Here is an 18,389-nt window from a genome sequence, read left to right as displayed (position 1 = left end):
AATAAACAAGCAAATAATTGAACATACAAAACTCATAATTTTAACTTCCAAAATACCAAGAAAAATACTTCATTGATACAGATTCCCAGTCTTCATCTGTGACCCTCCATCCTGGCTTGCCTGGGACACTTGTTACCTACAAATTGTGAATTCATACAGAAGGAATTTGCCTAATTGTTTTACTCTGTGTGACTTCATTTACATACATTATGAAAAAAAAGCTAAAGAGTCTAACCCACAATCAGAACAATAAATGCTTTGTGGAGAAGAGAGGAGTTTATGATTTGGAAGATGTAAGTGGTAGGTTTTGGGCGTGTTGACAATGTTTCATTTATGTCATGTCTGATTGCTGGTTACATGCATACTTACTTATTCATTCATTCATTCATTCACACATATATTTGAGATAGAGTCTCACACTGTTGCCCAGGCTGGAGTACAGTGGCTAGATCTCAGCTCACTACAAACCTCCCTCTCCCAGGTTCAAGAGAGAGTAGTCTGTAGCTGGGATTACAGACATATGCCATCACACCCAGCTCATTTTTGTATTTTTAGTAATTATAGGGTTTCACTGTGTTGGCCAGGCTTGTCTCAAACTCAGGTGATCTGAGTTCAGGTGACTTCAGGTGATCCACCCACCTCAGCTTTCCAAAGTGCTGAGATTATAGGAGTGAGCCACCGCACCCAATAGATGCATATTTACTTAAAAAGAAAACACTCAGCTGTAAGCTTTGTCTTTTTACTTTATGGAAGTTTCTGCATGGTGTTTTTTTAATACTTAACCATTTTAAAAAGGGGAAATATTCAACAAATACAGAAATATCAAAAAAGTAAAATTACACATGAAAATTTTAGATATGTATAAAAAACAAATATATTTCTCTACAGAAATATGAATGTGGTTGACAGTGGTACTCCTCCTGACTCTACAGGAGTTATCAACTAAGCTGGAATCCTCAATTCTAGAACATAATGAGATTTCAGGTATTTTTTTAGAGTTGAAAATATTATAAGTATGAAATAATAATTATGTGAAGTATAAGAATTATGTGAAATGATGTAAATAGATAACAAAATTTATTATTTCTAATGTAGTTATTTTTGTTTCTTCTTTGTAACGATTATGATGACCAACATGATATCCGAGCTCTGCTAATTGATGATTAGTTAATTGTTGGATGAGAACATTGCATTAGAGTATATTTTTGCCTAAAAAGACGTAAGAGACAGTGCTGGTAACCTTCCTGTATTTACCTGTCTTCTCGGCCACTGTTGTTTTTGTTTGTCAGTTAGACTATTTGTCATTTAACTAGATACTCACATCAGAGATGTTATATTTTGTTCACAGATCTTAAAGGGTAGAAGGTTCTTATATTCTTAATTATAATCTGGAGAAATGATTGAATATAGAGTAGAGTAGCCTAGTAGTTCAGGTACAATGTGGAATCTAGAACACTGACAGCTAATTTATATTTGGAAAGCTCAGCCAGAATAGTTTAAAATTATATTGAAGGCACTGATACCAACAAACGAAAATGAACCAAATTACTGTCAGGACTCCTTGACATTTTCTAAGTTAAATGTTAATACAAGTTTAGCTAAGTGGTCTCTTTCTTCAAAGCTGCCTCATGTGTTTAATTCTCATAAGCCTCTAGAACAGACAATGCTGCTTGTCACTAGTTTGTCATTTATGGAGTTGAACATATGGTTAGCCCAATCATAATTAAAAAATGATTTAGCATAAGCATGATAAAATTAAAGTTCAGTAAATAATAGTATGATTATAACCCTATTTTGGAAAAGGTGTGCATAAATTTGAAGTCATCAAGAAGGAATAATTATATTACATCTGAACATTTGAAACTGTTACCCCACAAAGCAAACGTCATGTAATATAAGCTGTCTGTAATTATTTTGCAGTGTTGCTCACAAAGAAAAATAAAAACACAAAATAATAAACTTATGTACAATACTTTCATAAAAAGTATTTCTAACTTACTAGTGGACTATCCATTACTTTTATTGCTTTACTAATTTTTTTTAAAATTTACCATATCATCAATGTGGGTATTTGAACAAAAAAGTATTTTTTAAAAGAAGAAAATTAATTTGTTATGTTCCAGATGTCCACCCAAAGCACCATATAGAAAAGTCCCTAATACTGATAAACGTATCCTCTAACAATATAGGAATATTCCATTAAAAACTTAAATTTTTACAATGAGACAATGATGTCAAACATTTATTCATGTCACTTTTTACCAAGTTTTGATCTCTCTAAAGTTGGGCATGAAAAGTGAGAAGCAGTAAGAATAGCTTTAAAATTCTTATTTGACCAATACGTAATTTCTAATGCTTCATAGTATTTAATTTCCCAAACCCATGATAAAGCATTTTCAACTGTATTACTAAAAGTTACCAGGAAAAATGTTTAAATTATTCCCAGCACCTACTCCTTTTTCAATCTTTCAGTGTCCAGTAGTGTCCATAATTTTTTAGGCTGATTTCAGTTTTCTTTCTAGAAGGCCCTGTGTCAAGGCAAGACCTAAGATTACATGTAATTTTGCTTTATATATACATATTTGTGCCTGATTTCTATGGCTAGAATACATTAAGTTTCCTCAGTCTGAGTAAATTATCTTAAATCCTCTCTTCCTTTTATTATGTTATTTTTTCTGAAACTCATTATATTATTTGTTCTTTATTTAAAATATTCTTTCAGAATTTTATTTGTTTTTCACTTTATTGGTTTAATATCTCTCTGTTTTTCTAGTTTTTAATAAAAAAGTTTCATATAAAATATTCTATAAATAAATAAAACTTACAACTTAATGAATACTTTTAAAATAAATACTCATGTAACCAGCAAGCAGGCATGACATGAAACATTTCCAATATCCTTGAAGCGTACTATTGTACCTTCCAAATCACAAACTCCTCACTCAACCAAGAAGTAATTATGGTTCTGACTATATGTCTTATTTACTTTTCATCATAATTTATATAAAGTCATAGAGAAAGATTCTAATTCTTTCACTCAATACTGTTTTTGAGAGTTATTCACGTTATTTTGTGCAGCTATAATTTATTTTATTTTGTCACTGTATTATTTTCCATTCTTTACAAACAGAAAAATTGATTTATTCTCCTGTTGATGAACAATAATTTTATTTAGTTTTGTGATATTATAGATAATGCTTATGAGCCTTCTTATATACCTATCCTTGTGTGCACATATATCTAATATTGCTAGGTACACAGCTAAGTATAAACAAATTTGGCTTATAATATGCGGATATATTCTGCTCTAATGGATCCTGTCAAATAATTGTCTTTCACACTAGAATTCTACTGAAAGCCAATTGTTCCACATTATTATCAACACTTAGTATTGCCATATAATTTTTTTCTTTACCACTTAGTGAGTTATTGATTTACATTTCTCTGATTACTGAAAGAATTAGTGACCTTTACATTTTCCTTGGTTGTTCAAATCTTTTTTCTCATTTACTATTGACTGTTCTTTTCTTTTCTATCATTATCTTCTAATCTGATTTATTTATTGAATTTCTTTTTAAATTTTATTTATTTATTTTTTAAGACAGGGTTTTGCCATGTTGTCCAAGCTACTCTCAAATTCCTGAGCTCAGCAACCAACCTGCCTCTACCTCCCAAAGTGCATTAATTATAGGCATGAACCACCATGCTCGGCCTTTTTATTGAATTTCTTAAAATGGAAACTATATTAAAGTATTTATTATTTCATTGTTGCAGTATTTTGTATTATTCATGTTGAATGTCTTCTAATTTCATTTTGATTCATTATAGACCTTGGTGTTAATTTCAAAATATTGGGAAAACATAGTATTTTATTAATTTGCAGCTTATTTTATTGAATCAGGAACCACGCTTTGTATGATTTTCATCTTTGAAATGTCTTGACAGTTCCATTACGGTACAGTATATTAGAATTTTTAAAAAATGTTCTGTTTGTGTGTGATGGTTAATACTGAGTATCAACTTGATTGGATTGAATGATAAGAAGTATTGATCCCAGTTGCTCTGTGAGAGCGTTGCCAAGAGACAAACATTTGAGTCAGTGGGCTGGGGAAGGCAGATCTACCTTTAATCTGACAGTCACAATCTGATCAGCTGCCAGCTATATAAAGCAGGTAGAAAAACATGACAAGGTGAGACTGGACTAACCTCCCAACCTACATCTTTCTCCCTTGCTGGGTGCTTCCTGTCCTCAAACATCAGACTCCAGTTTCTTCAGTTTTAAGACTTGAACTGGCTCTTCTTGCTCCTCAAGCTTGCAGACAGCCTATTGTGGGAACTTGAGATCTTGTAAGTTAATACTTAATGAGTATATATTAGTTCTATTAGTCTGTCTCTTTAGGGAACCCTGACTAACACAGATTTTGCTACCAGGAGTGGTTCTAGAGAAACAGAATATTAAAGAGGGAGTTCTTTTGTTGGTTTTGGGGTTTCTTGAGTTGGCTGCTTAATGTGATTAGACACAAAAGTGCTAAGTACTCTACTTCTAACAGTATGAAGAACACTGATAGTCCTTGACTTGAACTGTCTAGAGAGTTATGCAAAATAAATGCATTTGATACTTCTGATTTACTGCTTGTGAGAGGAAAGGAATTTAGTGACACTTTATATAATACCTTTGACTGTATGTGGAGAACCAAGGAACAAAATGAAGCTAGTTGGTTGCTCCTAAGTTCAGTGGACAAAGTGATGATAAAATGATGAACCCAGGAATGCTGTCTCCCAGCTTCAAAAGCAGATGCTGAGCCTCAAATCTGCTAAGATTGCTCTGAGTGAGAGTCTTACCTCCTACAGAGAAAGAGCTGAAATTGTGGAAAAACAGACACAAGCTCTTATCATGCAAGTGGCTGACCTGCAACGAAATATGCACACAGCTTCACCAGGTGTCTACTGCTAAAGTGAGGGGATTGACCGGAAAAAAATGGGACCCTGCAACTTGGAATGGTGATGTATAGTAGGCCCCTGATGATGCTTAGGACACTGAGTTTGTTAACTCTAACAAAACTTTTTGGACAGAAGGAACAGCTTCCCCATCCCCAGTAACTGATGACATCCCCTCCCCAACCCATGTTGCCATAGCCTTTGTAGCTTTGTCTGAGGAGATAAACACTGTGCTTCCTGAGGCAACAGAGATGGCCTCCCCTGGGGCAGGTACCAGGGAACATAATGTTGATTCTCTTCAGAAGCCACTCCAACACCTCTGTTCACTTTCACACCTATAAACTAGACTAAAGTCCCAGCAGGCCCCTGAAGGTGAGGTTGAGAGTGTGACCCATGAGGAGGTATGCTATACTCAAAAAGAGCTCTTTGAGTTCTCTAATTCATATAATCTAGAGAACAGGTATTGGAATGGATATTAAGAATGTGGGATACAGTGAAAAACACATAGAGTTGGATCGGGCTAAATTTATTGATCTGGGCCCACTAAGTAGGGACTCTGTATTTAATGTTGCAACTCATGGAGTTAAAAGAGGTTCTGATAGTTTATTTGCTTGGTTAGCTGAACTAGGGATTAAAAGATGTCCCACTGTGAGTGAACTGGAAATGCCTGATCTCCCTTGGTTTAATGTAGAGGAAGGGATCCCAAGGCTTAGTGAGATTGGGATGGTGGAGTGGATTAATCACTTTAGACCTATTCATCCCAGCTGAGAGGGTCCAGAATATATATCCTTGACCAGTGTCTTGTAAAATAGAATTGTGAGGCCAGAACCTACATCTTTGAAGAGCCCTATAATTGATCTTTTCTGAATGTAAGATCAAACAGTGGGAACTGCAGTTACTCAACTATAAAATGTAGATATAATGGGAATAATTGAATCCTGAGGTGGCAGGGGCCAAGCGGCATCACTCAACTGTCAAAGGCAAGGTGAGAGTAGCTATGGTAATGGACAGTAGAGGCAAAGAGGCAATCAGAATAGTCTGACTTCTGTAGAGCTCTGGTATTTACTAATTAGTCATAGTGTTCCCGGAAGGAAAATTTATAGGAAGCCTACTATATTCCTTCTTAAATTATACAAACAGAAAACATCTAGGTTGAATGAACAAAAGACTATTTGAATTATAATAGCAGTGAATCATGGCTCATTAATCATTTTTCACACTTGAGCCAGTTTACAGATTCAGAAGCCCTTCATAAAGGAGAGGCCAGGTCCCCTTGAGGAAGAACCCTACAACATTACTGACTATTTATGCAGAGAATCTATTTCTATTCCTCCTCCAAGGAGACCTCTAACCTTTTACCAGGGTAACTGTACACTGGGGAAAGGGAAATTATCAGACATTGCTAGGACTACTGGACACTGGCTCTGAGCCGATGTTGATTCCAGGGGACCCAAAACATCATTGTAGTCCTCCAGTTCAAATAGGGGCTTATGGATGTCAGGCAATTAATGAAGTTTTAGCTCAGGTTCAACTTACAGAGGGTCCAGTGGTTCCCCAGATTCATCCTGTGGTTATTTTCCCAGTGCAAGAATGCATAATTGGCATAGACGTACTTAGTAGCTGGCAGAATGCCTACATTGGCTCCCTGACTGGTAGGGTGAGGGCTATTATGGTGGGAAAGGCCAAATTGAAGCCATTAGAGCTGTCTCTACCTAGAAAAATAGTAAATCAAAATCAATATCACATCCCTGAAGGGATTGCAGAGATTAGTGCAACCATCAAGTACTTGAAGACACACGGGTGGTGATTTTCAACACATCCCCGTTCAACTCTCCCATGTGGTCTGTGCAGAAGACAGGTGGATCTTGGAGAATGATAGTGGATTATCATAAGCCTAACCAAGTTGTGGCTCCAATTGCAGCTTCTGTACCAGAGGTGGTTTCATTGCTTGAGCAAATTAACACATATCCTGGTACCTAGTATGCAGCCATAAACTTGGCAAATGCTTTTTCTCCATTCTTGTCCCTAAGGTCCTCTAGAAGGAAGTTGCCTTCAGCTGGCAAGGCCAGCAAGATGAGTTTACCCTTTATTGCTTTTCGCTTCTACAAGATATCACACTGGTTCATTACATTGATGACATTATGCTGATTGGATCCAGTGAGCAAGAAGTAGCAAACACACCAGACTTATTGGTGAGAAATTTCAGCCAGTGGATGGGAAATAAATATGACTAAAATTCAGGGTCCTTCTACCTCAGTAAAATTTCTAAGGGACAGTTGTGTGGGGTCTGTTGAGATACTCTTTCTAAGGTAAAGGATAAGTTGCTGCATTTGGCCCCTCCTACAGCTAAGAAAGAGACACAACACCTTATGGGCCTATTTGGATTTTAGAGGCAACACATTCCTCATTTGGGTGTGTTACTCCTGCCCATTTATCTAGGGACCCAAAAGGCTGCCAGTTTTGACTGGGGTCTGGAACAGAAGAAAGCTCTGCCACAGGTCTAAGCTGCTATGCAAGCTGCTCTGCCACTTGGTCCCATACAACCCAGCAGATCCAATGGTGTTTGAGGTGTCAGTAGCAGATAGGGATGCTGTTTGGAGCCTTTGGCAGGCTCCCATAGCTGAATCACAGAGAAGGCCGCTAGGATTTTGGAGCAAGGCCCTGCCATCTTCTGCAGATAACTACTCTCCTTTTGAGAGAGAGCTCTTGGCCTGTTACTGGGCTTTGGTGGAAATTGAATGTTTTACTGTGGGTCATCAAGTTATCATATGACCTGAACTGCCTATCATGAACTGAGTGCTTTCTGATGCATCTAGCCATAAAGTGGGTTGTGCACAGCAGCATTCCATCACCAAATGGAAGTATTAGTATATGATCGGGCTTGAACAGGTCCTGAAGGCACAAGTAAGTTACATGACGATGTGGCTTAAATGCCCATGGTCTCCACTCTACCACTCTGTCTTCTCTCCCCAAGCCTGCACCGGCACCGATGGCCTCATGGGGAGTTCCCTATGACCAGATGACAGAGGAAGAGAAGAATGGAGCCTGGTTCACAGATGGTTCTGCATCCGAAAGTGGATGGCTGCAGCACTACATCTCCTTTCTAGGATATCCCTGAAGGACAACAGTGAAAAGAAATCTTCCCAGTGGGCAGAACTTTGAGCAGTGTACCTGGTTGTGCATTTTGCATGGTAGGAGAAATGGCCAGATGTGTAATTATATATTGATTCTATATACATCCTATTAGTTCTGTCCCACTAAGAGAACCCTGACTAATATAGTGTGCTAGATAAGTACATTTTTTTTGCCATCTAGCTTTCTGTATTTCTGTTTAAAAGGGAACTGTTTGATTTTGTTCTCGTATTAATATACTCTGGTTTCTTTTTCTGTTCTTACTGCTTTTGAAAATTCTGTCTTTTGATTTTTCAGCTTGTGATGTGTCCAAATATAGATCCATTTTTGTTTAATTTTTTGGTGTGTTATTAGGTACCTTAAAATTTTAATATTTTTCATTAACATTTGATTAAACTCTTGCCTTATGGCAAATATTTAAATATGATTTCTGCCTTAAATTTCTATTTTTTCTGGGACTCAGTTACTCTTATGTTAGAAAATTTTAAATTATCCTATACTTCTCTTAACCAGTATTTTTTTTTCAGTCTTTTTCTGCTTTATTGTGGAGAAATTACTCTAATTAGTCTTTTTATTATATTTTATTTTAAATATCATGAACCAATTTATGAGTAATTTATTCATTTTCTTTCCAGCTGTGTCTAATTGTTAGTAATTTAATTGACTTATAATTTTACATATCAGTTTTTTGTTTAAGAATTTAATTTTTAAAATATTTATATTAAATTGACAAATCATAATTGTATTACATTTATGAATTAAAATGTGATGTTTTTATACATTCATACAATATAAAGTGATTCAATCAAGCTAAATTTTTGAAACTAGTTGTATTATTATTAATAGTTTGGTATTATCTGCAGAAAAAAATTTTTAAAATATCCTTGATTCAAGAAAACACTTATTTTTAAGACTCTGCCTTATCATTTCAATATTTATAATTCACCATAGACTTATACATTGCTTCAAATTTATATTAGTTTTTTATTATATTTTAAATATTTATGAACAAATTTATGAGTCAAGGTGATACTATGTTTCTTCAGGGTATTTTTGTTTATTCTTACTGCCAGGTACCTGTGAAACAATAGCAATCTAGGATCACCTTTATCTGATTTCTGGCTACACAGAAGGCTTCAATCAGTTACTAGGTCTTTGAAGGTATTATGTTACTCCTGATATACAGCATTTATGGAGCCCTATGGAATGTGTAGACTTTTACAGCTCTGGACTTCCATCATTTGTCTTTTCCCATCATTTTTAGCCTCATAACGCTGTAAAAAGTACTTTTCAGCCCTCTAGCCTTTTCTTCCTATCTGATATCCTTAGTGCAAACAGCCCTAAGAGTTATACACAACTCTCTCATGTCTTTTTCTCCTTGGTTTTGTTCCATTAATGTTGCACTGTAGTGTTTACTCTGTGAGGCTTTCAAACATACTTTCTTTTTGACAGAATTTCAGTTATTCTGAGCACGAGAGTTGATTCAGTTATTTAGTCTGCTGATATCAAAAAATTGATTCTTTTCTGGATGTTTAATTTTAGGATTTCTAAGAAATATGATATTTCATTTAAAATTAAATTTTAAATTGTTTTTCATTGTTGTTTGTGCCCAATAATTTGGTGTTTGGGGATTTTATTGCCTCTTTTGATTTTTTAAAAATAATGCTAATTTCAAGTATTTATTTGCCCTTATCTGAATGATTCATCCTTACTCAATGATAACTTCTTTTTGTTAACCTTTTTTCATGTTAAGTTTCCATAAATTTCTGTAACTTGTTTTAATGCTATTTTCATTAAAACACGACAAAGAATTAATCACAGGACTAAGAAGATTAATCTAGGTAATGAGTATAAGGCTTTATTTTCTACTCTTCATCAACTACTGTTTTCTAAAATATGTGCTCCCTCAAGAGTATTACAATTTGGGTTAGTGGCTTCACATTATAAAACCTAGTTTTCTCTCATGCAGTTTATTACATTTCTTTGAGATTTTGTCTCTATGAAGGACTGAACGTAAAAGCTACCAGTGTAGTCATTCTGGTAATGGCGATCTTTTCATTACTAATTCAAGAAACATTCATGTAATGTGTTTCCGGAATTACTTCAGCTGTTTGCAACAGAAATTGTTATAGTATGTATTTGCCTTCCTCCAAGGAGTTTGACATTTAGTGGGATAGTATGCTATCTAAATTGTTACAGTAAACTATGATGTTATTTTTACCATCATGAACACAGAAATTTCTACAAAGAAGAAAAATTATGGCAAGATAGTAATTGAAAACTAATTTTATTTTAAAAGATAGCTTCTTTGCTGTATGAGATAGAAGAAATTTTGGTACCTGATTTCTTCTCATAGAAACCTCTAGTCAATTTTTATTTTTTCAACCCCACCTATAATCTTTTCTACAGAGGTGTTTGAAACCTCCATTATGGAATGTTCAGAGTCTTGTGGTATAAATAAGTTGCCTCATGGTTGCCTCTATTTCTATTAAACGTTACAGCCTTTAAAGCTTATAAAGTCTGTTACAATCCTACATTTGCTTTTGAGCTCCCCAAATTGGGCTGCTGCCCTTTCCTACACTTTTTGCAATTGAAAATATATCTGTTTATATTGTCTTGCTTTTTAATTGTTTGTTTGATCTATTATTTTGTTAGTAGAATTTTGATAAGGAGAAAAGATGAACCATATATGATCAATTAGATATGATTTCCAGTAGCCCAAATTTGGAGTCTCTGAATACAGTTAAGTACTTAGAATTTTATAGTGGATTCACTATCAATTTTATGGTATTTTTTTCATTGCTACAGTATCTCTTTGTTAAATTTATTTTGGTATATTTATTATTAAAAATAATAAAATATTCTCAGAAAGTTTATAATAAATTATTTAGTTTTTGTCCTTATTTCATCATTGGCAGATATGAGATATGTTGGTGGTTGAAAAACAATTAAATGGAAAGGGAAGATAAAAATAGAAAGCAGAGGATTGAGAGAAGAAAGGTCAAACCAACTTCTAGTGAGAAAGATCAAAATTACCAAAATACCCTCAAAGGAATAACCTTAAAGAATTTCTAGGAGTGTTTTAATGAGAAACTTTTCAGTTCAGTGGTTTAGGTTACTAAGCAAAAGTAAGAGCTTGAGATAAAAAGATCTCCTTTCAATTTTGATTATACCAATTACTACTGAGAAACTAAAATTCAGGATTCTAACTGGACACTTTTTATCCAGTTGTTAGTTTTTAAAGAGAATATAAAAATTAAATGAAAATGTACTGTGGACTGTTAACATTATTAAATGTATTCTAAAATTTGAAGTATGGTTATAGAAATTGGAAAAATTACAGTTATAGAAACATAGATATTTAATAGTGTTTTATTTATTACTACCTTAGAAGGAAAAAGTAGCTATACAATACAACAGTGTGATAATTAATTCTATGAGTCTACTTGAATGGGCCACAGGGTTCTCAGATATTTAAACAAATTTTATTCTGGGTTTTTCTGTGAGGATGTTTCATAATGAGATTAATATTTCAACTGGCAAACTGAGTAAAGCAGCTTTTCCTTCCAAATGTGGGCCTCTTCCAGTCAACTGAAGTCCTGAATAGAATAACAAAACAAAAAAAGCCTAAATAAAAGAGATTTCCTCTTGTCTGACTGCTTGGCTGAGTCCTGGGTCTTTTTCAAACTTCAAATTTCATTGGCCATCCTGGTTCTGAAGTTGGAATTGCAGATATTAGAACTTCTCAGTCTACATAACTGTGTAAGTCGATTATTTTACAGATAGATAGATTGATGGATAGATAGGTATTCTGTTTCTCTAAAGAGCCCTGACTAACACAAAGAGTTTAAGGCTTATAACCCAGTACTATGCAATATTAAATTACTTAAACATTAAAAATATGGTGGTATTTCCTATATTTGTTTTTATGGGGTTTTGTGTACTTTGATTAGTTTAAATTTATAGAAACAATTGCCCAGAAATTCTGAGTTACTATATTTACCTATTAAATTTTAGAATTAATTTAAAGCTTTAATTTTTCAGAATCACATAGGATAGTACATTTACCTCTGTAACCGTACTGAACATACTTATCTCTACTCGATAGTTGCAGGGGAAGCATTATAAAAAGAGTAGAATAGTCTCTTCCTAGCAAGAATAGAATAACTGTGCTAATCCATGCTGACCACAGTGATGACTGCTAAAGCAGCCATCTTGGGGTGGTTTCCAGTAGAGACAGTGATAGGGTAAAGTAAGTACACGCAGATGAGAAGAGCTAGAGAGAATTGTTTCAGTATACATATTCTCTGGACCTTAGAAAATTTATAAAAAGACTTGAGGGAGAAAATGTTAGTTTACATCATTGTGGAAGTACTTATGCCATGCTTTGTTCCTAGGTATATGAATGATGTCATATTTTACAACCCCACCCCAAAAAAGTGTATTTCAAGATAAATAATTTAAAATTCAATTGAATTTCTAATGAATAATAATTCATGTGCTTAATCTTCTATGTGGAAATTCATTAACAAATATTGTGTATACATTAATTGCAACATATCTGTAATAATACAAACACACACACACAAATGCTGTATATTCTCAAGTCATTAGTCTAAATGTTCTTAAAAAGTCACAACTACAACATTTTATGCCAATAATTAATCTCTACATACATATTATAATTTTAATTTTAGTATCAAATACACAGAAGACAAAGAAACTGAGCTTACATAGACATGATTCTTGCTTCATATTTTGCATATTTTTCTTGACATAAAAAGGGAGTATTTACAGATCTATTACATTTTGTCTTCGTGGTCTCTTTGGAAACAGGATTGAAGTTCAGTTTCCAGATGACTTATTGTTTTACTTCTTTTTTCAATTAGTAATGTAAAATCAGTCAGAAAATTAAGAAAGCCTGCTGAAATATCCCAGTTTAATTCTACTGAAATAGATATGTATGAGTTGACACTGAAGTCAAGTCATCAAAGAAAGGGCTGTCTTTTACTTCGTAGCTTGCTTGTCCTATACACACAAAAGCCCCTTTTTCTTTTAGTGCTTTATTTTTAAATTTTTAATTTAATTGATTTTTAAAATTGAAAATTAATATTTATACATATTCATAAGGTATATAGTAATGTTTATTACATACAATGTACAGTGATCAGATCAAAGTGATTAGCATATACATTATGCAAACATTTAGCATTTCTTTATGCTGAGAACATTCGCTATCCATTTTCTAGCTACTTGAAAACTGTATAATACGTTATTGTTAACTACAGTCATCCTACAATGGTATCGAACACTAGGAATTTGTACGTTTACCAAAAAAATTCACATCTCTTGAGCCTCATGCTGAGACTTTTTTGAAAGTATTAACATCTAAAAATATGTCTCATTATTTTACAGTATGTCAGATATCATAAAATAGTGTGCTCCTCTCCTTTTTTGCCCTCTTTTGACAGATTACTTTTATTTCTATCTGATCCCTTTAAAGATACATGTTAAGCCTTCTGTGTTATAAAACGATTGTTGCATTTCTGTTGGTTTGCCAAATATTTGCTAAAAATAACAAAAAGAAAAACCAAATGCCATAGCAAAAGATTGATATTCAGTTTTTAAATGTTTGAAATAATTTATATCTCTTTGTATTCTGAATAATTAAAAGAATAATTGTCATGCACACATACATACACACCCTCACATTCCATAAAACTTACTAACTATATAAGCTATCTTCCACCATGCAACTTGACATCTGTCAATGACAGACTATTTAGACATTTATGGTCATGAAAGTGTTACAGTCTGAGGAAATAAATTCACACTGTCTTCTTCTATAAGCAATTCCTTATCCTCCACTTCCATACTAATTTTCACATAGTTATTGACTATTTCCACCACTATTTACATAGAGCAGAGAAAATTAACTATAATCATAATTCCTTTTAGGGGAGATTTTTATGCCCCATCAATATAGGTGAATCCTGACTTTATAGAACCTGAAGCATAAAATTTGGTGGGGGAGTAGTTTAAGTAAAATTATACAGAACTACAAATTCAAAATCAAACATAAAAATAAGTATTATTTGGAACACAAAATGACAACAAATTATTTGTAAAAATTCTATAAACATAAAATCCAGAACAATTATTCAACATTTTATTAATTTCCTGGATCCTCTTATACAATATTTAGCTATATTTGTGTAGTATAATCTTTGGTCATTTCTTATATCAATAATCTCATAATTTTTTATAAAGAGAGTATGAAAAGGAAACAGTATTCCATCAGTCGATTATCATTGAATGAAGGGATTATTTGCAGTAGAGTTGGTTATTGGTAAGGTTAGAATTATTGTAAAAAATCTAGAAAACTACCAAATTTCTGACACATATGTTTTATATATAATATATATATATATACATTTATTTGTTTATTCTGTACAAATATTTTTCTGTATGCACAGAAATAATGTAAAATTATATTTTGTGTAATTCTTACAAAAAATGAAAATGTGGCATATTTATAATTGTATATACTGCCCTGTCAAGTATATTCCTCACAGGAAAGAATTTCTATTTTTAATAGATATCAGCAAAAAATAAACTTTCTGCTTACAGTTTTATACATCTGATAATTAGAAACAAAGAATGTAGCCTCCGCTATTTTCCCAGTTAAGTACCTGGAGAGATTTTCAAGTGTGTAGTGCAAGGGGAGCCCAGAATTCTCCAGAGTTGATGCAATGAAGCTGAGAGACTTAAAAGATAAAGTCAGCCAGATTGGATTTATATTCTCACTGGGAAGTAAAAAGATTACCTGAATTTCCTTTCCTTTGTAGCAATCTGTGATATGTCTTGGTAGATCTTAAGTATTTTGCCTATATAAAAAATAAAGCAAGTTCTGAGCTATTTATTATCATTGTCTGGGAGTTTGTTATCTGTAAATTTATATCTTCTAACTCTTCCTAGCTTATGTGATTAATTTTATAATTAAACAGCAATGCTACCCATTTTGAAATTCTGTCTAGAACTCTCTGTAATACATATCTTTGTAATAGCACAAAATTTCACAGTTTATAATTTTTATAAATTTAATATTTTCCATGTCAAGTGATTATGACAAGATGTTCTTGGCGCATGTTTAAAGTTAAGTGTCATTGGTGAATTATGTAATACATTTAGACATACCATGGTGGCTTTGATATTTTGTTTTATCTTCCCTTGTTTGGTTCTATCTTTTCATGTGCTTATTTTAAAAAAAAAAGTTTTCTTGTTAATATCATGTTGCTAAGATCCTCACACATTTTATGAAAAAAATGTTTTTACTATGGATGCAAGCTGACACAATGAAATTGAATTTCATGAATGCAAATTAAAAGCTTAGTTATAAGTGTAGTAAAATAATAATAAATAATTAAATCAGTAATATCTCTCAATTTTCCGAATTTGTATTTTAAAGTTATTAAAATGTTTCATTTTGTAGGGACATTTAAAAAGGTCAAATTTTTCATCTTTACTTTATTTATATGCCAACAACAGGATATGCGGTTTAAGTAAGCATTAAATTAGAACCAAGAACTTAGAGCTAATTTGCTATATTACCTAAAAGTTCCCTAACTCTATGTGCATTACTGCTCTCATGTAATTCATTAATAGGTCCTTTTCAGAAACAATATAAAATGTTGAAAATACAAAAGGGCGTAATTATTTTTATCTTATAGATACAGAAACTGAGGTACAAAGAGATTAAGTATACACAGGACTTAAGCATAATCATTGGAATACAAACTTAGGTGTATTTTCAAATCTATAAAGACTCTGCATTATTATACTATAGGGCGAATAACAATTCTATATTTATATTGCAGATATTCTCTTCTAATTCATAATTCCCATTTCTCATTAAATTTAGTATCACATTTTAAATTTAAAATAATGATAAATAATGATATTACAGAAGGCAAAATAAATATTATGGGTTTGTTATTACAATACTTCTGAATCTTCAGGGAAGTCAATGTGGAGGGAACAAAACAAACTAAAGCTATGATTTGAGAAAATTGTAGTGAAAACTTGCAGTGAATTTAGAGAACTAAAATTACTGTTGTTCCTTTTAATTTCTAATTTTTTTTTAAGTTGTCAACAATAGTAACAAGAAGTTCAAGGCTGTGTACTCTTCATTGACTTACTGAGAAATTGTATGGTCTAGGTTCTCTTAACCAAGACAAAAAGTTGGCATAATTTATTATTCTCTCAACTTATTACATGATCTTCGTTTTGGCCTTAACTACTGAGGTTCTCTGATATCACCAACCTACTGATTATATAATCTCCCACCAAACAATTACATTTCTACTTTCTAGATTTTCAAGCATTTTAAGAGATTGAAATAAAGAATAGTATTTGGCTCATTTTGTTGTCAGCAGGGGAAAACTTTGAAACTTTTCCTTTATCAAATTTTGAAATTAGATGATCAGTTAAATGTTTAAATACAGTGTGCCACAATTTGAATGCGGGGTTAAAGAAAGAAACAACTTTAAAAAATAATAAAATATTTTTTATTAAATGTTTAAATAAAGTTAAATATAGTTTTCCACAATTTGAATGCTGAGTTAAAGAAACAACTTTAAAAAATAATCAGTTTTCTAGAACTTAGCAGTATTTACTTTCTAAATTTATACCAAAAAAAGAAATATAGGAGTATTTAAATTTTCTTTCCTAGAAAAATTTGTGCCCTGCTGAGGGATTGGAGTTGTTATACTAAATGTGAAAATTATAAGATGTGTATGCCAAAATACTTGCATCTGTTTTAAGAGAAAAGGAATAGCCTCTAACATTGTTTATATAAGTAAAATAATAAATAGAATAAACTAGTTATTTGATATTAACTTTACTATTAAGAGGAAGCATGACCGGAGGCCTCAAAAAACTTACAACATGGCAGAAGGTACAGAGGAAGCAAACACTTTCTTCACTTGGTGGCATAGAGAGAATGAGTGAGGGAGCAGGGGGAAGCACTACATGCTTTCAAATAACCAGATCTCATGAGAACTCTATTATGAGAACAGCAATGGGAAAGTCCACTCCCATAATTCAATCACCTCCCATTAGGCCCCTCCTTCAACAGTGGAATTACAAGTCAATGGGAGATTTGGGTGGGCACAGAGAACCAGACCATATCATACATAATGAAATATACTTAGGCAATAAAAATTAATGAAATTGTGTCATTTGCAGCAACATAGATTAAAGTGGGGATCATTATGTTAAGTGAAATCAGCTAGGCACAGAAATACAAATATCACATGTTCTGAGTCATATGTGGGAGCTAAAAATGTGAATCTTATGAAGATACAGAGTAGATTGTTGGTTACCAGAAGCCAAAAAGAGTAGTAAGAGGAAAACAGTATAAAGATAGGCTAATGTGTATAAACATAAAATATAATGGAAGAGATAAGACCTAAGGCCTTGTAAATCAGTAGAGTGACTCTCGTTTACAATAATCTATAGCATATTTCAAAATAGAAGTATACTGACTGGGCATCGTGTCTCATGCTTGTAATCCCAACAATTTCGGGGGTTAGGTTACAAGAATCACTTGAGCCCAGGAGTGCGAGACCAGCCTAAGCAGACCATGCATTTACAAATAAAGAAATAATAAATGAATGAATGAATGAATTAAATAGCTGGACATGATGGCATACACCTGCAGTCTCAGCTACTCAGGAGGCTGAGGAAGAAGGATCTTCAGTCCAGGAGGTTGAGGTTGTAGCCCAAATGGTTCTTAAATCATTTAGGTATTAAAAAAAAAAAAAAAAGATTTCTGTTTTGTTTTGAATTAAACCTAAAATATTTGTCATGTTTCATTAAGTGTAAAATGAAAACTGATTAACCCATACTTATGAGTTTAACAAACAATGATAATTTTAACAGAATATAATTAATTAATAGGCCAATAAGTGATATCCAATCAGAATACAGAATGAAGAAGGACAATTGGAAAGTTGGAGAAAACAGATTTGAAGGCAAAAATATGACATGGTGGTAACTAGCATAGTGAAGTGGAAATATGACAGAGAAAGCAGATAATAGATTGAATGTAATAGGGCATGGATGAAGCTGGAAACCATCATTCTCAGCAAACTGACACGAGAACAGAAAAACCAAACACTACATGTGCTCACTCATAAGTAGGTGTCAAGCAATGAGAACACATGGACAGAGGGAGGGAAACATCACACACTGGGGCCTGACAGGGGGGTGGAGGGGTTAGGGGAGACATAGATGGGGGTTGGGGGATTGGGGAGGGC

The sequence above is a fragment of the Sapajus apella genome, unplaced genomic scaffold (genome assembly GCF_009761245.1).
Source record: "Sapajus apella isolate SASKATOON/1434 unplaced genomic scaffold, GSC_monkey_1.0 scaffold3, whole genome shotgun sequence".
NCBI lineage: Eukaryota > Metazoa > Chordata > Mammalia > Primates > Cebidae > Sapajus > Sapajus apella.
Note: the sequence above shows the minus strand (reverse complement) of the source record.